Raw genomic sequence first — 14,469 nt, forward strand, 5'->3', positions numbered from 1 at the left:
GCCTAAAGGAAGGGGACTGAAAATGGGGGGGGGGGGGCCCCCAGCAACCCCATAGTGTTGTATAGGAACATAGGAATTTAGAGTATGACTAAGCAATTCAGCCCTGTGAGCCTGCTCTGCTATTGAATCAGATAATGGCTGATCTCTTCCTGGTCTCAAAGCCACCTCCCTACCTGTTTCCCATATCCCTTTGAACCATTTTTAAAATCAGAAATATATCTGTCTCCTTGAAAGCATTTAATGATTTAGACTCCACCGCACTACAGGGCAGCGAGTTGCACAAATTCGGCACCCTCTGCAAGAAGTAGTTCCTCCTTGCTTGGTGGGGGCACGATGCCCCATGCCAATGAGGACCGATGGGTGTGGGGTCAGGTCCCCCAGCAGCCTGGCTGTGATACAACCAGAAAGAATACTTTCTATGGTGCAAAAGTTGGAGAGAGTCGTAGCTGACTTGCCAAATTTCCTTGGTCTTCTGAGAATCATTGGTGGGCTTTCTTAACTATAGTGTTGGCATGGGGGGACCAGGACAGGTTGTTGGTGATCTGGATACCTAAAAACCTGAAGCTCTCGACCCTTTCTTCTTTGTTCCCATTGATGTAGACAGGGGCATCTTCTCCACTATGCTTCCTGATGTCGCTGACAATCTCCTTCGTCACCTCCAGAGCACGCTCCTCGAAGGGGGTAAGTATTGTCAAGTCCAGCACCTCCACCAGTCTGGACCCTCTCCTGACTGACAATGATGTGAGAGCTATCCCCGAGGAGACACAGGGGGACATGGTGGGTTGCGGTGGCATGGGGAGTTGACCTTTTTCGTGCTGCCTGGTTGAGGTCGTTGACCTTTTTCCAGCACTCTCTGGTCCTCCTAGTCACACTCCCGAAACTCACAGCTACCGCCATCTCATCCCAGGCAGCACTGGCTGCCCTGTGGCTGACTCTCCTGGACCCTCTGGGGAACAGGAAATCCCTCCTGGCCTCCATGGCGGCTAGCTGCCTGCCCAGATCTGCGTCCCCAAATCTTGGAGCTGGTCTCCTTGGTGCCATTATTGCGAGCTGGCTGAGCAAGTGCAGCTTGCTCGACCTTGTTGGCGGGGGGGGGGGGGGGGTGCTGGCGAGCGCAATCCCGGCATATCTGCTGGCGAGCCTTCATTTGCGGCGAGACGTCCTGATGCCTCGTTAAGTGAACCAATTAACACTGAATTGTGTTTCCAGCCTCACTGGGCCGAGTGCCAGGAAGCTCGTGGCAATTCCTGCTTAGAAACTTTGCCGGAGAATCGCACCCAGTGTAATTGGTGATCCAAACGGTGGGGGGGGGGGGTCATGTCACATGACTCCCATCGCTCCACGTTAGCTTTGAGAAAAAGTGCATATTCCTTTGTCTGAGTTCTTGAGATTAAGACATTGAAAAAGGGTTGCAGTCGAGAAGACTCACCGCGGTGGCCAAGACTGGCTTATGAAATGTAGATAACATTTGCATACTTCCCTTTGCATGCATTGTCTCTGCAGCTCACAGGGCCATTAGTGTATTCAAGGAATAACTAGGGGTGGGATTCTCCGACCCCCCCGCCGGGTCGGAGAATTGCTGGGGTCCGGCGTCAATCCCGCCCCCGCCGTTTTCCCGAATTCTCCGCCACCAGAGATTCAGTGCCCCCCCCCCGGCGATTCTCCGACCTGCGATGGGCCGAAGTCCCGCCGCTGTCAAGCCTCTCCCGCCGGCGTGGATCAAACCAGTTACCTTACCGGCGGGAGCAGGCGGCGCAAGCGGGGTCCGGGGTCCTGGGGGGGGGGGGGGGGGGGGGGGGGGGGGGGGGGGGGGGCGTGGGGGGGTCTGACCCCAGGGGGTGCTCCAACGGTGGCTTGGCCCGCGATCGGGGCCCACCGATCGGCGGGCGGGCCTGTGCCGTGGGGGCACTCTTTTCCACGGCGAAGGCGGAAGTGACCCCCTCCCCTGCGCATGCGCGGGGATGACGTCAGCAGCTGCTGACGCTCCGGCGCATGCGCGGACTTAAGCCGACCAGCAAAGTCCCTTCGACCCCGAATGGCGTTGCGTCAAAGGCCGTCCACGCAATCCGGTGGAGCGCCAACCACTTCGGTGTGGGCCTAGTCCCTCAAGGTGAGGGATTGGCCCCTAAAGGTGCAGAGACCTCCGCACCTTTGGAGCGGTCTGACGCCGGAGTGGTTCACACCACTCCATCACGCCGGGACCCCCCGCCCCGCCGGGTAGTGGAGGATCCCGGCCTAGGTGTCAGCTTTCTCTATGCTGCCAGAAAGTTCCTTTTGTTTTCAAGTCATTGCCAAACATGGTTTTCGTCTTTTAAGAGTCTTTGTCGGTTTTTAATTTTAGAATTAAGCCATGGGGATATTTATATCAAGATATAGTGTCAGGTATTAGCCCCCTGACTACAGACAACACATTTGTTCAATTGCTCTGCCACTTCCTCATTTCCTATGATAATTTCTGCTGTCTCTGCTTCTCAGGGATCAAGGTTTAATTTAGCTACTCTCTTCCTGTTCGTGTTCTTGTAAAAACTCTGACAACGTGCTTTTATATTCCTAGCTTGTTTATTCTCATATTCCATTTTTTCCCTTTTTATCAACTTCTTGGTAGCCATTTGATGGTTTCTCAAAACTCCTAATCCTTGGATTTACAGCTATTCTTTGTAACATTAAGAGCCTCTACTTTTATTCTAATATTCTCCTTAACAACCTGTGTGAGCCACAGCATCTGTCTTGCTGAGTTTTCATGTTTCAAGGGAATGTATTTTAGCTTAAAATGTTGAATTATTTATTTAAAATTTTCCCCACTGTTTTATTAACACCATGCTTATCATGCAGAGGGCAGTAGGAGTCTGGAATTCACTGCCCAAGTTGGTGGTGGAGGCAGTGACTCTGAAGTCTTCTAAAATGTACCAGGATCTGCACCTTAAGTGCTCTAAGCTACAGGGCCATTGACTGGGTGTAGGAAAGTGGGATTAGAAAGGGCACATGGATGTCCTCGGACTTGCATGGACAAGACGGGCCAAATGACCTCCTTCTGTGCTGTAACTTTTCTATGATTCTATGACCCAATCAACTTTAGCCAGCTTTCCCCACAATGTGCAATTGACTTTAAGATTCTTGTTTCTAAATAACATACTCCAATCACAAAACTAATGTGTAAGGCAAGTGTATTATGGTTACTATTTCCCAGTGGATCTTTTAATAATTACATCACAAATTAATTCTGCTTCACTGCACAATACTCAATATAAAATAGCTATCTCTGGTTTATTCCACAGTGTATTGCTTTAGAAAACTGTCCAAATGTATTCTACAAACAACTTCCAGACCACCTTTTCCAGGCCCCCTTTGATAGTGTTTAAAGGCAGCACAGCTATTGCATTGCCGTTACTGTAAGCCCCAATAATTTCTTGTTTAATATGCTGTGACAGTCTGACTACAATTTAGGAGGCCTACAAACTATTTGCTGCAACATTTTCTGACCTTTGCCAGTCCTAATCTCAACCCATACTGATTTTAATTCTTCCTTTTCTGAGCCATGATAATTTCTCACCAATGCTCTTTTGTCATTTTTATTATCAGGGGTGCCCCTCCTTTGGCATTTGGCCTGTGTTTTCAAAATGTTGTGTATCTGGAGTATTTATTTTCCAACCTTGGTCAACTTGTAACATGTCTCTGTAATGGCAAATAGATCTAACCCATTTATCTCTATTTGTGTCATTAGTTGATCTAGCTTATTCTAGAAGCTCAAAGCATTTAGATAAAATGATTTCAATTTTATTTAACTAGTATTTCCTGCATGGGCCTCACTCTCTGATGCACTATTATTGTTAAACTTATTGTCCCTTCCTGGCCTAATCAGCTGGTCTTCTCCCACATCAAATCATTTTCCTAGCGAATGGCTTCTGGAAATGCAAGTATATTACATCTTCTCATTCCCCTTTATCTAATTTTGAGTTACATACTATTTGTCAGACAAGAATTTCCGTGTTGACCTGTTCTTAATAATGCTATGTTTTTCTAAGTGCGTTGTTAAAACTTCCTTAATAATAGAATCCAGCACTTTCCTGACGACTTATAATTTCGGTCTTCTGTCCCCGCTTTCTTGAATATATTTGTTATATTTGCTAGCTCTCAATCTCCTGGGACCATTTATTATGATCCCAGACCAGACCCCAACAGTTGCTCGGATAGTGGACCAAAACCCCAATATTTTAATTTATTTTGTTAGACTGTGCAGAAAGAATTCTTCACTTCAGGAGTGATTGCATGAAATAAATAAGGATTTGGTAGTTTTAAAATAAAACATTATCATCACAGTAGTAAAATGTTTGACCTCACATCCAAAAATAGCTTGCAATTACACCTTAAGCAATACTACTAAATACAGCAAATAAAATACCCTTAATTACTATCTCGATTCCCAATTAAACAACAAGAAAGGAAGAACATACAGCACTCAATCCATTCCTATATCCCAATGGCACAGAATAAAACTTGTTGTCCAGAACAAATTTGGCTCCTGTTAGAACCCTTAAGGACTCTGGCTGGATGTCTTCAAAAAGCTGTTTCAACTGGTTTGTTTCAGCTTCCCCTTGTCCTCTGACAACTTTGCACTGCTTTAAATATTATTAGTCTTTTTTTAAACTATCCTACAGTTTGAGCAAAATACCTAACTTGTAGACTCATAGCCAGGTCAGAAATCAACTCAATTTTTTTCTCAAAAAGTCTGAATTTAGCTTCATTCAGCATGACATCAACTCCCCAGGTTGAAAACGCACAACCTCCCAAAGTTGGAAATGCACAACCTCCCAAAGTTGAAAACGCACAACCTCCCAAAGTTGAAAACGCACAACCTCCCAAAGTTGAAAACACAACCTCCCCAGGGACTCCTCTTAGTCAAACAACAGTGCATTAGCCCAGGATTTTACAATGGTAAATTTCCCCTGTGGCTCTTAAAAACTTTCTCGTCTTGCAAAACCAGATTCTTTTAAAAACATGGCTATTGCAGACAAGCACACTCTAACCCAAGCTTTTAACCCGTAAGTTGCCAAATGTTAATATTCCAATATCTCTAAAAACCTGCATTCGTCACACATTTCAGAATCTTGGGAATTTGGAAACTCATGGCCAGTACTTCCCACGATCTCTGTCGCTATCTCTTTTAGAACCCTAGAACAAATATCCTGGCACTTTGTCAGATTTTAGTTCCTGGAGTTCTTCAATATTTTTCATCTGCTGATATTAATTACCTTTGTTATCTCGCTCTTATTAGCCCCATAAGTTACGTTCTATTTCTTTGGATTTCTAGATTTCCCTTCATCAGAGCCCTCCTCCTCCATAAATTTAAAACCATTTTACCCTCCACTGACCCTATTTTCTGGTGTATTCTTCACTCTGTATATTCCTGTCACACTCTGGTATTTAGTTTAAATGTCTCCCTACAACACTAGTTATATGACCAGCCAAGGACACTGTCCCAGTGAGGTTCAGATGAAGAGTATCCCAGAGAGGTTCAGTTGAAGACTGTCCCAATGGTACAGCTTACCCTTTCCCCAGTACTAGCACCAGTGCCCCATGAATCTTTGAGCCATGCATTCAACAGTCTGCTCTTATTTACCCAATGCTGATTTGCAAGTGGTGCGGGTAGCAATCCAGAAATTAATACTTTTGTGATTCCAGTTTTAAAAATTTAACTCCTAGCTGCTCATAATTCCAGTAGAACATCATTCAATGTTCTACTTACATTGTTGGTACCCACATGAGACATGACAACTAGATCCTTCCCTTCCACAGCAAGTTCCTCTCCAGCCCAGAGATTGCGTCCTTAACCCTGGCTGGGAACACTGCCTTTGGCTCACTCTCTCAGCTGCAGAGAACAGTATCTGTCCCCATAACTATACTATCCCATTCTATAGCTACATTCCTTTTCACTCTGTCCCACTTGAATTAGTAACCCAGAGACTCAGGATAATTCTCTGGGGTTTGAGTTCAGCATGGCAGATAGTGAATTCAATAAAAATCTGGAATTGAAAAGTCTAACGATGACCATTAAATTATTTTGGGTTGGGGCGGCACGGTGGCGCAGTAGTTAGCACTGCTGCCTCACAGCACCAAGGACCCCGGTTCGATCCTTGTCCATGTGGACTTTGCACATTCTTCCCGTGTCTGTGTGGGTCTGGCCCCACAACCCAAAGATGTGTCTGGTAGGTGGAGTAGCCACACTAAATTGCCCCTTAATGGAAGAAAAGAATTGGGTAGTCTAAATTTTATATATATATTTTTTGGTTGTCGAACCATCTGGTTCACTAATGTCCTTTAGGGAAGGAAATCTGTTGTCCTTACCCGGTCTGGCCTACATGTGACTCCAGATCCACAGCAATGTGGTTGACTCTTTTTTTTTTTTCTTTTTTGAGTGTTTTTATTTAACACAAATTTGTAAGAGTTACAGAGAGAAAAATGGCCCTGTGCAAATGTCGTGAAAACGAACAGTGGGAAAGAATAAACATGTTACTAAGGCACTTCCCCTGCCAGCTCTGTTTGCTCATGCCACACGTGTTCAACTAAACTAACGTGGCCCTAACCCCCCCCCCCCCCCCCCCCCCCCGGGCCCCCCCCCGCCCCCCCCCCACGAGGCCTGACCTGCCAGGTCAGCCCTGCGCTTGGCCCTAGCCCGCCCCGCCCCACCTCCGACTCTCCCTGGTGCCCCCTGACCTACGCTAGCTATGCTGACCCCTGCCCTTGACGCCTGCCTGTCTCCCGTCCAAACGCTCGGGCCCTCCCCCCACACGCCAGGGACCCATTAACCTAATTGTATCCCACCGTGCCCTTTCAAGTCCCGTAACCAGCCCCTAGCCCATCCCCCTATCAGAGGCCCCGATCTCCCGCCAAAAGGTACCAAGTGCAGGGCCCCCTTTGCAGGGCCCCCCTCTTCCACCCCCCCCTTGTTACAATCGCCCCAAAACACCCTAAACAGTGCGCCCTCCAGCCCCCACTCTTTGTCCAGGCTGAAAACAATCTTGGATAAAACATTACAGTACAGGATAGTTTAACAAACCACCGCCACACAAAAGCTCTGAGAGCCCAAAGTCCTTTAGTTCCAGTCTAGCTTCTTCTTTTAATAAAAGTCCACACCTAATCAGAGCAAAATTAGGTTAACAAACCGCCGCCACTGTACAGCACTGAAAGAACCAAGTGCCCATTAGTTCAAGTCCAGCTTCTTATCTTTAATAAAGGTCCAAACCTGTTCTGGTGTCTCAAAATAGTAGTGGAGTTCCTCAAATGTAACCCAGAGCTTTGCAGGATACAGCATTCCAAACCTCACCTTTTTGTAGAGGGCTGCCTTTACCTTGATGAATCCTGCACGCCTCTTAGCCAGCTCTGTTCCCAAGTCCTGGTAAATGCGCACCTCGCAGTTCTCCCATCTGCTGCTCCTCTCCGCCTTGGCCCATCACAGCACATGTTCCCTGTCAGCAAGCCGGTGAAAGCGGACCACCAAGGCCCTCGGTCGGTCGCCCGTCCTGGGCTTCCTTGCGGGGGCTCTATGTGCCCCATCCAACTCCAGGGGTTGAGGGAAGGCCTCCGGTCCCATCAGCGCCTCAAGCATACCCGTCACGTATGCGCCCACATCCGACCCCTCGCAGCCCTCGGGGAGGCCAATGATCCTTAAATTCTGCCTCCTGGCTCTGTTCTCCAGCTCTTCAAGTTGCTCCTGCATCCTCCTCTGACGGGCGTTCAGCTCCTCCACCTCGTGCTCCTGCTCCGTTATCGTGCCCGCCTAGCTGGAGAGCTTCACCTCGACCTCCCTGAGTGCCTTCCCTTGGACCGCCTGTGTCTCGACCATTCGGTCCATCACCGCTCTCATCGGGTCCAGAGTGTCCCTCCTCAGCTCGGCGAAGCAGTTCTTGAAGAACTCCATCTGCTCCTCCCTTGGCCAGTGAGCCTCCGCTCCCCGGTCCCCGCCGTCCGCCATGCTTGGCCGCCCGGTCTGGGGTCCCCGCTGCTCCCGCTTCGATCCTTGCCGCTCCACTCGACCACTTCTAGTCCAGCTGCCCATACCCCGGAAAGGAAGCCCATACCCCGGAAAGGGGCAGCAGGGTAGCATGGTGGTTAGCATAAATGCTTCACAGCTCCAGGGTCCCAGGTTCGATTCCCGGCTGGGTCACTGTCTGTGTGGAGTCTACACGTCCTCCCCCTGTGTGCGTGGGTTTCCTCCGGGTGCTCCGGTTTCCTCCCACAGTCCAAAGATGTGCGGGTTAGGTGGATTGGCCATGCTAAATTGCCCGTAGTGTCCTAATAAAAGTAAGGTTAAGGGGGGGGGGGTTGTTGGGTTACGGGTATAGGGTGGATACGTCGGTTTGAGTAGGGTGATCATGGCTCGGCACAACATCGAGGGCCGAAGGGCCTGTTCTGTGCTGTACTGTTCTATGTTCTATGTTCCCTATCGTCTCCTCCACCGATTAAGGCTGCCAGATCCCAAAAAAGTCCGTTAAAAAAGGTCCGTTTGCCCATCGCGGGCGGGAGCGATCCGACCTGCGACCTGTCTCCTTGAGGGCGCCACCGGAAGTCTCCCATGTGGTTGACTCTTAAAAGCACTCTGAACTGGCCTCGCAAGCCACTCAGTTCAAGGGCAATTAGGGATGGGTAATAAACTCTGGGCCAGCCAGCATTGCCCACATCCCATGAATTAATTTTTAAAAAGAAATCTGATACATGGGTTACTCCTGTAAAATATTCTGATGTTTAACACATCTTTACATACACGTTGTTCCAGATTTAATTCCTTAACCAATCGGAAGTAGTCAATTATAAAATCTCAGGCATGGAGTTTGATCAGTGTGGCAAGATTCAACATTTTAATCCCTGCAGAAGAATTTCTGTAAGTGTATGTTGTGTTAAATACACTATTTATGCAGATTATTGGCGATGATGCAAATTTTAACACAGTGTAGATTATATTAATTTAAGGCAGAAATACCACTGGAAAAGGTTGTAAATATCCTCAGTGGTGACAATGCCCGTTTAATTAATGATACTATTACTTTGTACAGAAATAGTGATACATTAGCCAAAATAACAGCTGAATACTGCCGATGCGGGGAATTGGAAATTGAGTTAGCAAAATGCTGGAAATACTCAGCAGGTGTTAAGTTAACTGTTTCTCTTCCCACAAATAGAGTAGTTATATGATTTTATCAAGCATGGATGCTTTGGTACGATTCAGTACTTTGATTAAAACTGCTCTGGGTAATTGTACAATAGATCAGTTAAATGTCTCCAGTGCTGAGATTTGTAGACCAGGCTCCAGCTGAACACAAATCTAAACTGCTTCGCATCTCTCTCGTTTTATTCCTCCCCCTGCCTTGGGGGGGGGGGGGTGAGGCTCCATTCTCCTCGGTAACTTAGGAAAGCGCCAGGATTTACACAGTGAGGATGCCTAACAGCCAAACGCGCGCACAGCAGGACGCTAAATAAAACAGCCAAATACCTTCGACTTTTTCTTCTCGGTCACCACCACCAGGCGAATCTGGATGACAAACATCTGGATGAAAACTAGAGGTGGGGGGGATGAAATACACGAAGAACACACGTAGATACGAGCGATCGTTGAAGATTGCGGTGGTGTGAATGGAAAGGAGTGAGTTGCCGCAGTCAGACGGGAAGGGGAAGCCGGTCGCTCTCGCTGTGATCCGAGCACCAATGGCTCCGCTGCGGACGGTTGTCAGAGAGACGCCGCCAACACTTTGCCCAAGTCATAGTGCGGGGAGAAGGCGGGAGAGAGAGAGAGAGAGAGGAGGGGAGGAGGGGGGTGCACTGCCACAACACTGCTGTACAAACCTCACCGGGACAGTCAGGCACAAAGACCTCTGGAGAGCCAAAGGTCAGCCTCCCCGCCCCCAGCATGAATGTCCCGGTGGGTGGCGGACACTCTGATGGGAATGGATTCCTAATGCCTTTAACAGGGAGAGATATACAATGCAGGATTTGATCATCATTCGCGCGTACGTCTAACTGCTCAATGAAGAATCCAACCGCGGCCCTGGGGGAGCTCGAAAATAAACACTCCCATTAATTCACCCCGTTTCCAAATCATTTATTAAAAAGCAACAGCTGCAAAAAAAAAAAAGTCCTTATCGCGGATAATTCAGGGAGAGTCTCGCCATGTGACACGTTAACTTTTAGCTGTGGCCAGAAACAACATGCTCGAGGGGGCTGGACACCAGAAATTAAAACAGAAAATGCTCAGCCGGTCGCGCAGTTTCTGGGGAGAGAGAAAAAGCAAAGTTAACGGGCATAATTTCTGGGACTTTCTGCAGGAACGTCGGGACCCATTTTTGCCCAAAAGTTATCATTTTCTGTCAGGCGCCAAGATTTCAATCCCGCAGAAGGCCTAGAGGCGTTTACAAAATGCAGAAGTAGAGCAGACATAAAATAATATTGGCAATTAAAGTCGAGGAAAATCACAAAGACGTTTTAGAAATATATGAAAATGAAAGTCACCATAGTCCCCGAGGACGATGCTCTCGGCTTTTGAAAGACAGCTCACCTGAGGGTCATCACACCTCAGGCGAGGGGCACCTTTGAGAACAATGGATAACCTCCGCTGGTACAGGACCTGAAGCTGCAATGTTGGCGTTGTTCCTTATCACAAACCAATTAACTGCCCCCCTCCAATTTATACATAAACATAAAATGGGCTCGAGGATACCTGAGGAAAAGTACGGGCAATTAGAGACCAAAACATAACTTGCGTGTGGAGGCAGAAGGTATGAACATGGTTCTTAACAAATATTTTGCATCTGTTTGCACAAAGGAGAAGGATGAAGCAGACATATGGAGGATGAATTGGGAAATATTAAGCAGATTAGCATCTTTCAAAGCAGATAAATCAAGAGGCCAGGTTGGAATGTATTCCAGGTTGCTAAGGGAATCAAGTGAAGAAATAGCAGAGGTTCTGACCATAATTTTCCAGTCCTCTCTGTCTACAGGCATGGTAATGGAGGATTGGGAGACTTCTAACATTGTACCTTTATTACAAAAGGGTGTATGGGGCTAGCCCAAATTATACAGGCCACTCGACCTATCCACGGAATATTATTGGAAAAAATTTGGAGAGATGGTATAAATCAGTATTCAAAAAGGTATGGGTTAATCAAGGGCAGAATCATGAATTTGTTAAGGAAAGGTTATGTTTGACTTACTTGATTGAATTTTTGAGGACGTTACAAGGAGGGTCAATGCGAACAGTGAATTTGGTGTTGTCTACATAGATTTTAGCAAGGTGTTTGACTTGGCAGATTGGTCATGAAAATTTAAAGCTCAGTGAACCCAGGTGAATATGATAAATGGGACCAACATTGAACCTCTGGCAGGTGTCCTTGTAACTGGAAGGCTATTTCCGTTGGGGTTCCACAGAGTTTGGTACTAAGCTCCTTGCTGTTCTTCGTCGATATCAGTGATTTACACCTGTATGTAAAGGGCATGATTCAGAAGATTGCAGGTGATAGCAAATTGGCTGAGTGTTTGATAGCGAGGAAGAAAACTGTAAACTGCATGAAGACATCAATGGACTGGTCAAAATGGCAAAAAAGCGGCAAATGGCATTCTAAATAGAGAAGTGTGAGATAATCCATTGTAGGGGCCAAACAAGGTAAGGGAAACACAAAAATGGCAGGATTCTGAAAACTATAGAGGAACAGAAGGAACTTGGAGTGTATGTCTACCGATCCCTAAAGATAGTAGAAAAGGTAGATAAGTGACAAGATGGCATATGGGGATATTTCCTTTATTTGCAGAGGTCTGAAGCATAAGAGCTTGGTGGTTATATCATCAGGACCCTGAGACCTGACAGCCTTCAGTACCACGTCCCTGGAAATTGTAATTTCACCAAATACCCCTATCCCTTCCATGTCTTGATTTACAGCTATTGCTGGAATGCTTTTTGTATCCATCATTTCCTTATTATCTACTATTAACTCCCATTGTCAGTCTCTCGAGGACCAACACTCATTTTATTCTCTTTTCCTTTTTAAATAGCTGTCAAAACTCTTACTGTCCGTTTTTACATTTCCAGCTAGCTTCCTCTCACACTTCTTTATCTTGATTAACCTTTTAGTCATTATCTGATGTTCTTCATATTCTGACCCATCATCTAACCTGTCACTCATATTTGCGCAGTGATTGTTTTTTCATTAAGTTTGACACTTTTCTTAACTATTTAGTTAACCACAGATGGTTGGTCCTCCCTTTAGAATTTTTCTTTATATTAGGAATATACTTATTCCAACTATTCTGAATGATCCCCATAAATGTCTGCTACTACTTCTCTATTCATCTATCTCCTAGCCTAGTGTCCCAGTTCACTTCAACTAGCTCAACTTTCATTCCCACAGAGTTTCCCCTTTTTAAGTTTAAAATACTAGCCATAGGCCCACTCTTCTCCCTTTGGAACTTATGAAAATTCAATAATATTGTGGTCGCTGCTACCAAGGATGCTGTCACTCTGAGGTCATGAATTAATCCTGTCACATTACATAAATCAAAGTACAATACAAAAATAGGTTGGAAAGCAAGTAATGAGAAAGATACAAGGAGTCTGCAAAGGGATATAGAAAGGTTAAGTGAGTGGGCAAAGATTTGGCCGATGGAGTATATTGTGGGGAAATGTGAAGTTGTCCACATTGGCAGGAAGTAAAGGAGAATTTTCTTTAAATGGAAAGAGACTGCAGGACGCAACAGCACTAGGTGTCCTTCTATATATAATTATAGAAAAGTTATGACACAGAAAGAGGGAATTCAGCCCATCATGTGTCTGCGGCGGCCAAATAATAGAAAAAAACAGCCGCAACTCTAATTCACCTTCCAACCTAGCAGGTTACAGCACCTCGGGTGCAGATCCAATACCTTTTAAATGTTTTTGTCTCCACAAAAGGTTAGCATGTAGATACAGTAAGTAATTAGGAAAGCACAACAGGACCTTGGCCTTTATTGTAAAGGGGATGGAATGTAAAAGGAATGAGGACTTGCTAAAGCCGCAAAGGGTATGGTGAGGTTACACCTGGAGTTCTTTGTAAAGTTTTGGTCACTTTATATGAAGGATATATTTGCTTTGGAAGGAGTTCAGATATTTTAATTTGATTCCTGGTATCAAAGGGTTGTCTTATGGGGAAAGGTCAAGCAGATTTTATCTATACTCATTGGAGTTTAGAAGAATGAAAGATGATCTTATTAAAACATATGAGATTCTGACGGTGCTCAAAAAGTAACACGTCTTCTATGTAAGATGACAATAGGAGGAATTTCTTCTCAGAAGGTTGTTAAAGTTTGGAATTCTCTATGCCAGAGACCAGTAGAGGCTGGGTCATTCAATATATTCAAAGCTGAATTAGGCAGAATTTTGGTTGATAAGGGAGGCAAAGTTATGGGAGACGGGCAGGAAAGTGAGGTTTAAGTCACAATCGGATCAGCTATTGTCTTATTAAATGGCAGAGAAGACTTGAGAGGCTGAATGGCCCACCCCTGTTCTTATTTCTTGTGTTCTTACATTCTTATGATATTGCAGACCTTTAGTCAAATGCAGCTGGGAACTGAGTACAGGGTGGCACCGACAATTTTCTTATGTGCTAGTTGAGAAATCTGCAAATGGTTCTTCTACCACAGGCCTAGCTTCACTGATTAATATACACATTGGGATTCGCGTATCTCCACACACTATTAAATTGGCCTTATCAGTTATCTTGTAAATAGTGGTCTAGGCATTTGCTCATCTTGCGTGATGCAAAAATAAAGCGCAACAAAGCTATCCTGGCTATCATGATCAGATCACTGTTCACCGTGTATTGCACAAACTTGCAAATAGACCATTGAAAAAGTGCCCAATTTACATCAAATTATCATGGAAAGGCGAAGTATTTCAAGAATTTGAAGAACAAGTTAAGCAAGCTGTTTCATGCTGACACTACACAGTGGCAAACCAAGCGGAATTTTCCACTAACAGAATGCAGCCAACAGTCCAAAAAGACGTTTTGCCTACCACACATTTGAGCAAAGTCTTGTATGAGTTTCAGTGCTGCTGCGATGCCAGGTACAAAAACCATTCACCCCAACAATTGGCTTGAATCATACAACATGTTTTTAACAGGCAGATTACAGACTGTACCGTACAAAAGCAGCCCCTGTTTGTAAAATCCCAAAACAAAGGTTCTACCGTTAAGTACGATTCTGTGTTTGGGAATCTCTTTCAGAACAATCCTGAGTGTGCTTATACCTACACGAACAACCAATTTAAGATAATCAGTTGAGCTCAATTTGGTTCATTATATATTTGTCATTAGAAGCAACATTCATTCATACACAGGGACCAGTTCTCTGCAAACAAAAGGAATATATTCAAGCCTTTCACCTTTATTGAAACAGGAAGGGCTGTGCGGTGGCACAGTGGTTAGCACTGCTGCCTCATGGCGCCGAGGACCC

General features: G+C 45.7%; 1 protein-coding gene across 3 annotated transcripts in view; it reads right to left on the reverse strand.

Moving 5' to 3' along the window:
- Positions 1-10,003, reverse strand: part of gpr45 (G protein-coupled receptor 45) — a 105,522-nt gene extending 95,519 nt beyond the window's left edge. For all 3 annotated transcript variants that reach the window (XM_038818807.1, XM_038818805.1, XM_038818806.1), the window contains exon 1: positions 9,485-10,003. The gene's annotated coding sequence lies outside the window, so the exon portion shown is untranslated. The remainder of the gene's footprint in view (positions 1-9,484) is intronic.
- Positions 10,004-14,469: the final 4,466 nt, after the last annotated feature.

This window comes from Scyliorhinus canicula, chromosome 14 (assembly GCF_902713615.1).
Source record: "Scyliorhinus canicula chromosome 14, sScyCan1.1, whole genome shotgun sequence".
NCBI lineage: Eukaryota > Metazoa > Chordata > Chondrichthyes > Carcharhiniformes > Scyliorhinidae > Scyliorhinus > Scyliorhinus canicula.